This window comes from Salvelinus alpinus, chromosome 25 (genome assembly GCF_045679555.1).
Source record: "Salvelinus alpinus chromosome 25, SLU_Salpinus.1, whole genome shotgun sequence".
NCBI classification, from domain to species: Eukaryota; Metazoa; Chordata; class Actinopteri; order Salmoniformes; family Salmonidae; genus Salvelinus; species Salvelinus alpinus.
Window position 1 is genome coordinate 31,435,815 of NC_092110.1, and position 13,455 is coordinate 31,449,269.

Sequence of the window (13,455 nt, forward strand, 5' to 3'; positions counted from 1 at the left end):
GCATCCGTAATGGGTCCGCGGTCAAACGACCACCCCTCATCACTGTCAAACGCTCCCTAAAACACTTCAGTGAGCAGGCCTTTCTAATAGACCTGGCCCGGGTATCCTGGAAGGTGTGGCAAAGAAGGGGGTCGAGTGATAAATGGCAGATATGTGAGAGCAGAACTAATAAACGGGCTCTGCCCGATCACTAAAATGGCCACCCCGATCAGAACTACAGATCACAAAATGGCCGACTGCCAAAAGTACAAGTCCCAGAAGCAAGGGGAAACCTCAGAAGATGGAGCCGACACACAGATAAAGGGTCAAGAAAAACCAGGAAGAAGAAGAGAGGGGTGGAAGGATCTATGAACCGTAGAGAAACAGACAATAGATATTGGCTGGATTTACCGTGTATGAGCTGGACTGTTTTGGACTTACCTGTTGGCGTTTGGACCTGGACATACCGAGAATCCGATTCGTGTACCGAACCCTGCTATCCTTGACCTTGCCTACGACCTGGGTGGACCAGGACGGAGAAACAAACACACAAGTACTGTCCTGTTCGAAAGAACTCTCATTCTGGGGTGATTTGGTGACAGTTTCCCACTTAATTTGTGACAAACGCTCATAACCTTGAAGAGGTTTGCCACAAAGGATATTAACCTCATCCCGTTAGTAGAGGATGCCTGGTTGCTCTTTAAAAGTGCTTCCCTCACCATCTTAAATAAGAATGCCCCATTCAAAAAATGTAGAACTTAGAACAGATATAGCCCTTGGTTCACCCCAGACTTGACTGCCCTTAACCAGCACAAAAACATCCTGTGGCATTCTGCATTAGCTAAGGCTAGCTTTTTCAAACATCAATTTGTATCCTGTAGCACTAATTCTAAAAAGTTCTGGGACACTGTAAAGCCCATGGAGAATAAGAGCACCTCCACCCAGCTGCCCACTGCACTGAGGCTAGGAAACACTGTCACCGCCGATAAATCTACGATAATCGATCATTTCAATAAGCATTTTTTTACGGCTGGCTATGCTTTCCACCTGGCTACCCCTAACCCGGCCAACAGCTCTGCACCCCCTGCAGCAACTTTCCCAAGCCCTCTGCTTAACCCAAATCCAGACAGCTGATGTTCTGAAAGAGCTGCAAAATCTGGATCCCTACAAATCAGCTGGGCTAGACAATCTGGACCCTCTCTTTCTAAAATTATCAGCCGAAATTGTTGCAACCCCTATAACTAGCCTATTTAACCTCTCTTTCGTATCGTCTGAGATCCCCAAAGGTTGGAAAGCTGCCGCGGTCATCCCCCTCTTCAAAGGGGGTGACACTCTAGACCCAAACTGTTATAGATCTATATCCATCCTGCCCTGCCTTTCTAAAATCTTTGAAAGCCAAGTTAACAAACAGATCAGCAACCATTTCGAATCCCACCGTACCTTCTCCACTATGCAATCTGGTTTCCGAGCTCAGCCACGCTCAAGGTCCTAAACGATATCATAACCGCCATTGATAAAAGACAGCCGTCTTCATCGACCTGTCCAAGGCTTTCGACTCTGTCAATCACCACATTCTTATCGGCAGACTCAACAGCCTTGGCTTCTCAAACGACTGCCTCGCCTGGTTCACCAACTACTTCTCAGACAGTTCAGTGTGTCAAATCGGAGGGCCTGTTGTCCGAACCTCTGGCAGTCTCTATGGGGGTGCCACAGGATTAAATTCTTGGGCTGTCTCTTTTCTCTGATCCACCTCTACGCAGATGACACCATTCTGTACACATCTGGCCCTTCTTTGGACACTGTGTTAACAAACCTCCAAATGAGCTTCAATGCCATATAACACTCCTTCCATGGCCTCCAACTGCTCTTAAATGCTAGTAAAACTAAATGCATGCTCTTCAACCGATTGCTTGCCGCACCCGCCCGCCTGACTAGCATCACTACTCTGGATGGTTCTGATTTAGAATATGTGGACAACGACAGAAATCTAAGTTTCTGGTTAGACTGTAAACTCTCCTTCCAGACTCACATTAAGCATCTCCAATCCAAAATTAAATCCAGAATCGGCTTCCTCTTTCACAACAAAGCCTCCTTCACTCATGCTGCCAAACATACCATACTAAAACTGACTATCCTACCGATCCTTGACTTCGGCGATGTCATTTACAAAATAGCCTCCAACACTCTGCTCAGCAAACTGGATGTAGTCTATCACAGTGCCATCCGTTTTGTCACCAAAGCCCCATATACTACCCACCACTGCGACCTGTATGCTCTCGTTGGCTGGCCCTCGATACATATTCGTCGCCAAACCCACTGGCTCCAGGTCATCTATAAGTCTTTGCTAGGTAAAGCCCCGCTGTCACATCCTGACCTTAGAGATCCTTATTTATACTCTGTTTGGTTGGGTCAGGGTGTGACTCGGGTGGGAAAATCTATGCTTTCTATTTCTTTGTTGTTTTGCAGAGTGTGGTTCCCAATCAGAGGCAGCTGTCTATCGTTGTCTCTGATTGGGGATCATATATAAGTTTGAGTTTTGTGGGGTGTTATTTTCTGTTTAGTGTCTGTGCCTGACGGAACTGTTAGCTTTCGTTTTTGGATTTGTTATTTTTGTTTGAGTGTTTCTTGTAAATAAATATCATGAACACTTTCCACGCTGCGCTTTGGTCCACTCTTCCTTCCACCGACGACGAGCGTTACACCCGCCTTATCTCAGCTCACTGGTCACCATAGAAAAACCGACCTGTAGCACGCGCTCCAGCAGGTTTATATCACTGGTCATCCCCCAAAGCCAACAACTCCTTTGGCTGTCTTTCCTTCCAGTTCTCTGCTGCCAATGACTGGAATGAATTGCAAAAATCACTGAAGCTGGAGACTTATATCCCTCTCTAACTTTAAGCATCATCTGTCAGAGCAGCTTACCGATCACTGTACCTGTACACAGCCAATCTGTAAATAGCACACCCAACTACCTCATCTCCATATTGTTATTTATCTTTTTGCTCTTTTGCACCCCAGTATCACTACTTGCACATCATCATCTGCACATCTATCACTCCAGTGTTAATGCTAAATTGTATTTATTTTGCCTCTTTGGCCTATTTATTGCCTTACCTCCCTAATCTTCTACATTTGCACACATTGTAATATAATTTTCTATTGCGTTATTGACTGTATGTTTGTTTATTCCATGTGTAACTCTGTGTTGTTTTTTTTGTCGGCACTGCTTTGCTTTATCTTGGCCAGGTCGCAGTTGTAAATGAGAACTTGTTCTCAACTGGCCTACCTGGTTAAATAAAGGTGAAATAAAATAAAACATGTGGTGTGTGGTATCTTGTGGTTTATCAAACCACAATGAATGCATAAAACAGTGCAAAGTTCACAAGCCTTCCTGAGTCCCAATACCAATACTAGCATAATGAATAGTGTGTCACGCTCTGATCTGTTTCACCTGTCTTTGTGCTTGTCTCCACACCCCTCCAGGTGTCACCCATCTTGCCCATTATCCCCTGTGTACTTATACCTGTGTTCTGTTTGTCTGTTGCCAGCGTTTGTCCTGTCAGTTCCATTTTTTCCCAGCCTCTATTTTTCTCGCCCTCCTGGTTTTTGACCCTTGCCTGTCCTGAACCCGCCCGCCTGACCACTCTGCCTGACCCAGAGCCTACCTGCCATCCTGTACCTTTGCCCCTATCTGTATTTCCGGCCTCTGCCTGACCTGAGCCTGTCTGCCATCCTGTACCTTGCCTCTGTTGCTGTAATAAACATTGTTACTTTGACACGGTCTGTATCTGGGTCTTACCTTATCCTGATAGTACAAACTAGCCATGACTGACCCAGCAGACCCGGGCCAGCTGCGCGATGCCATCTCCTCCCAAGGAGCCACGAGGAACTGCTTTGTGGCCTTATTGGAGGGGGTCCAAATGTTGGCTGAACGCCATGACTGGGCATTGGACGGTTTGCTGGAGCAATTCCACGGGCTGTCTGGAAGGCAGCCTACCACAGTGGTAACCCCACAGCCCCTCAGTAACCCAGCTGCTAGCAGCGGCGTCTTATCAGCCACTCCACCTTCTCGGGAGCCCCGTTTACCCCCCCCACCCCCCCGAATGCTTCAATAGAGAGTCAAGCACCTGTCGGGCGTTTCTAGCTCAGCGTGTCTTCATTTTCGAGCTTCAGCCCTCCTCCTTCCCCTCAGATTGCTCCAAGATAGCCTATCTCATCACACTGATGTCCGGGAGGGCTCTCACCTGGGCTACTGCTGTATGGGAACAGCAGCCGACCATATGCGTTAGTCTGGAGGGATTCGTGGCAGAGGTGAAGGTTTTTTACGCCCCGTTCTTCGGGAGAGAAGCTGCCAGGAGGCTAATCCAGCTTCGGCAGGGCTCCTGCAGTGTGGCTGACTATGTGGTGGATTCCACACATTAGCAGCGGAGAGAGTGCTAGGAACCAGGAAGCACTGTTTGATATGTTCCTGCACGGCGTCTCGGTGGAGGTCAAGGACGAGCTTGCTGCTCGGGAGTTACCATCGGATCTTGATTCCGTCATCGCTTTGACCATCCGAATCGATGGGTGACAACGGGAACAACGGAGTGAGAGAATTAGATTTTGCTCGCACGCCCAGGGATCCCTCCTTGCCTCTGAGTCAACCCGGAAGCTCCCGACGGTCTCATTGCCGAGAGGACCCGAGGCTTCCCGACTTGCCCTGAGGGATGCCGTAGACGGCCGAGTCACCGCTTCCTGAGCATATGCCACTTGGCCTAGCTGGGCTGTCGCCAGCAGAATGGCAATACAGCATCGACACAAAGAGTTGTCAATATTGCGGGACACTTCGTAATTTTGTGTCCTCTTGTCCTCTAAAGAAGCCAGGCTCACCGGTAGGGGCAAGGACTCTGGTGGGCCATATGGAGAACGTTCCTGCTTCCCCTGCTTGCACCCCTTTTCATGCCATTCTTCTGTGGGGAGACCAGTCCAAATCTCTTCGGGTTCTCTTTGACTCTGGGGCCGATGAGAGTTTTTGGACGCTACCCTGGCATCTGAGCTGAACATCCCCTCTCCATTTCCATGGACCTAGAGTGCTGGACAGCCACAACACCACTCCCATCCACCTACGGGTGTCTGGGAACCACAGCGAGGCTATCCAGTTCCTGCTCATCAAGTCCCCTCTGATTCCCGTGGTATTGGGATTCTCCTGGCTCCAACGACACAATCCCCTCATTAACTGGTCTACTGGTGCCATCATGGGCTGGAGCCCGTTCTGCCACCCCCATTGACTGAAGTCAGCACAACCTGCCCCGGGACGTCTTCCTGGGGGCTCGGAAGGTGCCCCAGACCTCTCCGCCAGTACCAGGACCTCCGGGGGGTGTTCAGCAAGGCCAGGGCCACGTCGCTTCCACCCCACCGACCCTATGACTGCGGGATTGACCTTCTCCCTAGCACCACACCGGAGACCAAGGCTATGGATACCGACTCCCTAGCTCATGGATTTATCCATCCCTCTCCCGCCCGCACAGGCTTCTTCTTCGTGTAGAAAAAGGACAAGACCCTGCGCCCATGCATTGACCACCGGGGACTCAAAGACATTACGGTTAAGAACCATTACCCGCTACCACTCCAGGGGGCCACTGTGTTTTCCAAGCTGGATCTACGGAACGCCTACCACCTGGTGCGGATACGAGAGGGGGACGAGTGGAAACCGCCTTCAACACGGCAGGTGCCACTACGAGTATCTGGTCATGCCCTTTGGCCTCACCAACGCCCCTGCTGTGTTCCAGGCTCTGGTGAATGTTTTCCGCAACATGTTGAACCGTTTCGTCTTCGTCTACATTGATGACATCTTGGTCTTCTCCCACTCCCCTCAAGAACCCGTGCTCCACGTCCGGCAGGTCCTTCAACACCTTCTGGAGAATCAGCTGTTTGTGAAGGCGGAGAAGAGTGAGTTACATCGCTCCACCATCCCCTTTCTGGGTTACATCATCTCTGCTGGGAGTGTCCAGATGGATCCTGGGAAGGTGAGAGCAGTGATGGATTGGCCTCAGCCTATGTCCAGGGTGCAGCTGCAATGTTTCCTGGGGTTCGCCAATTTCTATCGCCGGGGACCATTCACGCCGGGGACCATTCACGCTGCTGACCGGGTGTTCCTGGACCTCAAACATCGCTTCACCACAGCTACCATCCTGGTTCATCCGGATACATCCTATCAGTTCGTGATGGAGGCCGATACATCAGAGTGGGGGCTGTCCACTCCGACGTCCGAAGAGTTCTGCCCTTGACATCAAGCTACATCCCTGCTCCTTCTTCTCCCATTGCCTCAACACCACGGAAAGGAACTATGACGTGGGGAATCACGTCATAGATGGCGTTAGGTGAAGATGGTGTTAGGAATGGAGGCACTAACTGGAGGTGGCGGAACATCAGTTCATCGTGTGGACTGACCACAAGAACCTGGAGTATCTCCGCACTGCCAAGCGCCTCAACTCCAGGGAAGCTAGATGGGCCCTGCTGTTTACAAGGTTAAACTTCTCCCTCTAGTCCCGGCCGGGATCTAAGAAGGTCAAGCCGGATGCACTGTCCAGCCGCTATAACCCCATGACTACTACCCCGGAACCCGAGACCATCCTTCCCACCTCATGCCTGGCGACGGCACTCAGCTGGGGAATATGGAAGCAGGTCCGTGAGGCGCAGCATTCCCAGCAAAACCGCGGGGGGGAGGGGCCTGATAACCGGATGTTCGTTCTCGACACTGTCCACTCCGCAGTCCTGGAGTGGGCGCACTCCTCCAGGCTGGCCTGCCACCCGGGTGCCCATCGGACCCTGGCCTTTGTGCGACAGCGCTTTTGGTGGCCTACCGTGGTCCCGGACGTGTCCACATTCGTCACCGTTTGTGCACAGAACAAGACTCTTTGGCAAGCTCCGGCTGGTCTCCTCCAACCTCTGCTTGTCCCCCACCGTCCCTAGTCTCACATCTCCCTGGACTTTGTCATGGTCGGCCCTCCTCAAGACCACCTCCAGGTATTGATGACAAGCGGATCGCCATCAGACCCCGGCTCCTCGGTATCATCTCGGGCAGAAGGTATTGCTCTCCACCTGGGATCTGCCCCTCCGGGTGGAGTCACGCAAACTGTCCCCCTGGTTCATCGGCCCTTTCCCCATCTCCAAGATCATTAGCCCCTCTGCTGTTCGTCTTCTGTTGCCCCGTGCCCTTCATATACACCCCACCTTTCATGTGTCCCATATTAAGCCCGTGTCTCACAGTTTTTTGTCTTCCATTTCCAGGCCTGCCCCTCCTCCCCCTGTCGTCGATGGCCATCTGGCGTACACGGTGAGACGCCTCCTGAGTGTTCGACCACGGGGCAGGGGTTTCCATTACCTGGTTGACTGGGAGGGTTATGGCCCGGAGGAGAGGTGCTGGGTCCCCGCTAGAGACATCCTGGACCCAGCCCTCATCGCCGACTTCCACTGCCGGCACCCCGGTCAACCAGGTATGCTTCCAGGTAGGATGCCAGGTGGCGCCCCTAGAGGCTAGAGGGGGGGGGGGGGTCTGTTTCACCTGTCTTTGCTTGTCTCCACCCCTCTCCAGGTGTCGCCCATCTTCCCCATTATCTCCTGTGTACTTATACCTGTGTTCTCTGTTTGTCTGTTGCCAGTTCGTCTTGTTTGTCATGTCAGCTCCTGTTTTTTCCCAGCCTCTTTTTCTCTCCCTGGTTATTGACCGTTGCCTGTCCTGATCCTGAACCCGCCCGCCTGACCACTCTGCCTGCCCCTGACCCTGAGCCTGCCTGCCCTCCTGTACCTTGCCTCTGTTGTTGTAATAAACATTGTTACTTCGACACGGTCTGCATCTGGGTCTTACCTTATCCTGATGTAGTGGAGATTAAAGTTGATATTACACTATATTACTAGGCTTGCAAACTATATTTGCATCTATTTCATAGAGTTATGTTGGAATCGATATTTGAACATGCAGCGTGTTCCAATCTCTTAAAAAAACAGACAATGTAATCTAGGACTTTCGGAGAACAAGACCTCGTTGATTGGACGATGTCGGCCTGATGAGACACTTAATTGGCTCCAGCAGGTCGCACAAAATAGCCTAACCAATGATTGTATTAAAGTGATCCTCCTGGAGATGTAAGGACTATTAGAAGGATCAGTTCACTCGGTAGATATACAGAGCATTCGGAAAGTATCCCCTTCACTTTTTTCACATTTTGTTACATTACAACCGTATTCTAAAATGGATTATTTAAAATAATTTACTCATCAATCTACACACAATACCCAATAATGACAATGCGAAAACAGGTTTTATAGACATTTTTGCAAATGTATTAAATATTTTTAAAAATGAAATACCTTATTTACCTAAGTATTCAGACTCTTTGCTATGAGACTCCAAATTGAGCTCAGGTGCATCCTGTTTCCATTGATTATCCTTGAGAAGTTTCTACAACTTGATTGGAGTCCACCTGTGGTATAATTCAATTGATTGGACATGATTTGGAAAGGCACACACCTGTCTATTTAAGGGCCCACAGTTGACAGTGCATGTCAGAGCAAAAACCAAGCCATGAGGTCAGAGGAATTTCCCATAGAGCTACGAGACAGGATTGTGTCTAGGCACAGATATGGAGAAGGGTACCAACAAATGTCTGCAGCATTGAAGGTACCCAAGAACACAGTGGCCTCCGTCATTCTTAAATATAAGAAGTTTGGAACGACCAAGACTCTTCCTATAACCACCAAGACTCTTCCGGCAAAACTGAGCAATCGGGGGAGAAGGGCCTTGGTCAGGGAGGTGACCAAGAACCCGATGGTCACTCTGACAGAGCTTCAGAGTTCCTCTGTGGAGATGGGAGAACCTTCCAGAAGGACAACCATCTCTGCAGCACTCCACGAATCAGGCCTTTATGGTAGAGTGGCCAGACAGAAGCCACTCCTCAGTAAAAGGCACATGACAACCAGCTTGGAGTTTGCCAAAACACACCTAAACGATGGTCAGACCGTGATAAACAAGATTCTCTGTTCTGATGAAACCAAGATTGAACTCTTTGGCCTGAATGTCAAGCATCACGTCTAGAGGAAACCAGACACCGCTTATCACCTGGCCAATACCATCCTTATGGTGAAGCATGGTGGTGGCAGCATCATGCTGTGGGGATTTTTTTCAGCGGCAGGGACTGTGAGACTAGTCAGGACCAATGAAAACCTGCTCCAGAGCACTCAGGACCTCAGACCGTGGTGAATATTCACCTTCCAACCGGACAATGACCCTAAGCACACAGCCAAGCAGGAGTGGCTTTGGGATAAGTCTCTGAATGTCCTTGAGTGACCAAGCCAGAGGCCGGACTTGAACCCAATTGAACATCTCTGGAGAGACCTGAAAATAGCTGATGCTCCCCATCCAAACTGACAGAGCTTGAGAGAATATGCAGAGAAGAATAGGAAACTCCCCAAGCTTGTAGCGTCATACCGAAAAAGACTCAAGGCTGTCATCGCCGCCAAAGGTGCTTCAACAAAATACTGAGTAAAGGGTCTGAATACTTATGTAAATATAGTTCCGTTTTTTTTCTTTTTTATACATTTGCTAAAATTGATGAAAAACTGTTTTTGCTTTATCATTATGGCGTATTGTGTGTAGATTGATGAGGGGGGGAAACTATTTCATCCATTTTAGAATAAGGCTGTAACGTAACAAAATGTTTAAAAAGTCAAGTGGTCTGAATACTTTCTGAATGCACTGTACATAGACATCGTTAGTGGGAAATGGGAGGATGGGGGATGAGGGATGGAGGATGGGGATGAGGGATGGAGGATGAGGGAAGGGGATTGGAGGATGGGGGATGGGGATGGGGGATGAGGTATGGGGGATGAGGTATAGGGGATGGGGGATGAGGGATGGAGGATGAGGGATGGGGGATGAGGGATGGAGAAAGAGCAAATTGGCCAAAGAGTCATAACATGATTTTCAGACACGAAAAGTTGCAGACAGATGCAAAATAAACACATCTCTGGGGTGGGGTGCTGTTCTATTCTGAAACCCGATACATTGAGTGACCTCTGGCTGACATTTGTGTCCAACAAAAAGACACTTCCTGTCTCATCCTCATCTCTCGCCTCTTATTCACTCTGTAGTTACTATATAAGGATGCCAGCCGAATGACCCTGTCCTTCATTTCAGGGTCAATGCAGTTTTAGCTGCCTGACAGATGTAATTCACAGTGAATGAAGGAATGTGTTGGGGGCATTATTGCACTATAGTAGAATTAGGATAAGGTCTATTGTTGGATTATTTGGCAAGTTCGGAAACTAACACACACACACACACACACACACACACAAACATAAACACACAGCACCACCCCTACCACACACAAACACACACTCACACAGTCATTGTCAGGGCTGTTGATCCCAGGCGGTGCGTCAGTGTCTCTCTCTATTGTATGGGCATCTGAGTGGGGCCCTCCTAAATGCCATGCATCACTCTGACATGTACTTCTCTGGCCTTTAAAGCTCTCATTGGACTCTCCTCTCTCACCACACACTCAAACTATAGACCCCTCGTGGAGTCTGTAACACTTTGCTGCATTGATGGAAGTTTATGTTCTGGAGCTTGGGGGAAGTTGCCATGGTGATGCCAACTCTGTGTGTCTATTTGTGTTGGAGGATATAACTGGCAGCCAGTGGTCTCAAGATAGAACCAGACAAAATTACAACAAAAATGGGCAGTAATAATGAACGCAATGAAATGTGTTCTCTCTCTCGCTCGCTCTCTCTCTCTCTCGCTCTCTCTCCCTCAGTGTGTAAGGTGGGTATTTCATGAAAACATCTCTTAGTAAATGTTTAATAGTGATTATGTAAGGCCTGTAGTACATAAACAGTATTCAGAAGGGGATGTGGGCATCTGGGAGAAGAAACAAGATGGAGTCCAGCAGGACTCTCTGTATCAATAAATAATCAAGACACTAAAATTACACTAAAATGAGTAGGAAATCATTTACACCCAGATGTTCCCAGAGGATTCAAATGAGAATGTGAAAATTGAGTGTTGAAAAAATTATCTCTGTGTACAAATTAACAATTTATATTCAGAACACAAGGACTCTGACTTGAATCAGGAATATTGTTGAAAGGGCTGTGGTAAAAAGAGTAGATAGTCAGCCATATCTCTGTTTGCTAGACAGTGGTCTGATCTCTTCCTGTTGACACCTCAAAACTATTACAATACATCATGTTTCATAAGTCAAAATACAACATTCATATGCCCACACTGGTCCTACTTGGTTCAGACATGAGGTTAGATATAGGCTAGGATTAGGAATAATAGACCTGACTGCATTCTGACTGCATACTGTATATACTTCTCTCAGACCTGCAGTGAAACTCCTAGATAGACCCTGATCAACAACCTCTCCCTCAACGTGGGCAAGACAAAGGAGTTCATCGTGTACTACAGGAAACGGAGGGCCGAACTCCCCCATTCACATCGACGGGCCTGTAATGGAGCGGGTTGAGAGCTTCAATTCCTTGATGCCCACATTACTAAGGACCTATCATGGCGATCTGAGGGCATGACAACGCCTATTCCCCTCAGCAGGCTGAAAAGATTTGGCATAGGCCCTCAGATCCTCAAAAAGATCTACAGCTGCACCATTGAGAGTGTCTTGACTGGCTGCATCAGCGCTTGGTATGGCAACTGGTCGGTCATCTGACCGCAAGGCGCTATAGAGGCGTTTGCCTATGTGGTGCTGTACATGTGCAAAGCAGGTGTTCATTCAGTGGTAGGCCCTAGCAACCAAGTCCTATATTTACTTAGAATAACAACTTCCTTGATGTCATGGATGACTGAAAAATCAGTTTGTACCGTCCTGGGTGGAATACATCAGGAACACATCCAGATGCAATGTGGTATGATTACAGTAATATGGGCATAGGGATTCCAATCATGCTGTGCCAGTCTGGCTCACCTGTATAACGATGAGAATATACAGTATGGAATGATGTTCAAAGCTGTTTGAGCTGAGCTTGTGGAGATGATACTGTGGATTACAGGGTGTTTAATATTCCGTATTCTGCTTCCATTGAGGAAGACATACACTAGTTTAGTAGCTTTCAATGGGTGAAAAAGTGTGTTTGTCCAAATGGGGCTTGTATTGGGGGCTCCAGACCATTATAACATCACAATACATATGCTGCATTTGACTACAGAATTACTCAGTCATCTGCTTAAAGGAAGAAGTATGCCTCTTGACTTCTTGCCTCTTGAAGTCATCTTTGACGTATTCTTGGTCATCTTGAAGACAGCTGTTGTGGTTTGTATCCAAAGTGTTTGTAGGCTCACAGTTCCCTCCATGACCATGACAAAACCACAAAATCACTGACCCCCGTGTGTTTCTCAGCTCATTGGTCTACAGATTAGAATCACAGACAGTGAGGATGACTGTGTGCGTGAATCTGTCTGGTTTGTTAGCCTGAGGCTACAACAGGTGTTCTGTAGCACTGTGGTGTGGACAAAATAACATGATGTGTAATTTATCTTTGCTGCTGACAAAAGACATGTGTGGAGATGTGTGAGGTTGACAGCCCTGGGGTGCTAGTACAACTACGAGTGTTCAGGTTTTGGTCACAGCCTCTTATAAAATACATAAGCACCAAGTTGTTTGCAAACTGCAGCCCCCCCCAAACGATTTGTTCTCGATTTCGAGTTTGTTGAACAGAGGCTGTGTATGTTTTGGTTCTACAAAGCTGTTGTGTCCATCATAACATTCAACAATCAATTAATTGCAGTCATTCTTGCACCATGCGATCAAATATCAGTTCTTCTCTATGCTCATGATCCATTTCCCTGAGTGCATATGATAGACAGTTGGTCGTCGGAGCACATCTGAGTCGGAGGAGCGTCTATAATCCTGCCGTTGGACTCATTGCGGCCAGCACTAGCAGGTCAAACGAATGACTAAAATGAACGAGTCACTCAGAATTTTTTTAAACAGACTCTCGAGTCCGTAAAAAGAGTTGTTAAAAAATAACAAGTTGTTTGCTAACTGCACATCACTATAGTCCCCCAGTTGGATTAGTCAATCCCAGGTGGCATGGAGCCCAGACTGCTCCTGGCCCTGTGGCCCCAGCCGGAGGAAGGTTGCTCATAGGCACATTTCATCATGCTGAGAGACCTAGCCATGGGCATGGTGGTGGCCCGAGGACAGAAGCTCTCTGGTGCCGGTCTCAAGGCCCCTCCCCTTTTGGCTCCCTTCTCCCGGGCTGCGGCCGTCACTGCCATCCAGTCGCTTCTGGGGAGAAGGAACTGCTGGAGATGCAAAGTGCAGAATTAATCTGCTGACATACAAATCATTAAAATCCAGACGGAAAATATTTACACAAGAAGCCACCTAACATCACAGTCAAAGAAAGAATGTTCAGTATTAAAAGGCAACTCTGCCACTTTTAATTTGTGGGTTGTTTTTATGTAGTATTTAGTGT